The sequence below is a fragment of the Trematomus bernacchii genome, unplaced genomic scaffold, assembly GCF_902827165.1.
Source record: "Trematomus bernacchii unplaced genomic scaffold, fTreBer1.1, whole genome shotgun sequence".
NCBI classification, from domain to species: domain Eukaryota; kingdom Metazoa; phylum Chordata; class Actinopteri; order Perciformes; family Nototheniidae; genus Trematomus; species Trematomus bernacchii.
Window position 1 is genome coordinate 2,006,648 of NW_022987313.1, and position 294 is coordinate 2,006,941.

Here is a 294-nt window from a genome sequence, read left to right on the forward strand (position 1 = left end):
TGTTTACTACGTTCACCACCATAGCTTGGTGTGTAAGCATGCTAACATGATGATATTGACAACGATAACATTCTGATGTTACCTGACATGTTATGTCCACTGCCTTAGCTTAGTGTGTTAGCATTTCCTCATAAGCACTAACTAAAAGTGCAGCTCAGACATGCATTTTTTAACCATAACACAGTTTTTCTCCCCCTTTGTCCCAGGACTTGTCTTTACTGGAACATGCAGTAGAGGAACCAGCTATATTATCTTATTCATAAACACTGTGAAACTACTAAAATTCACCCTGAC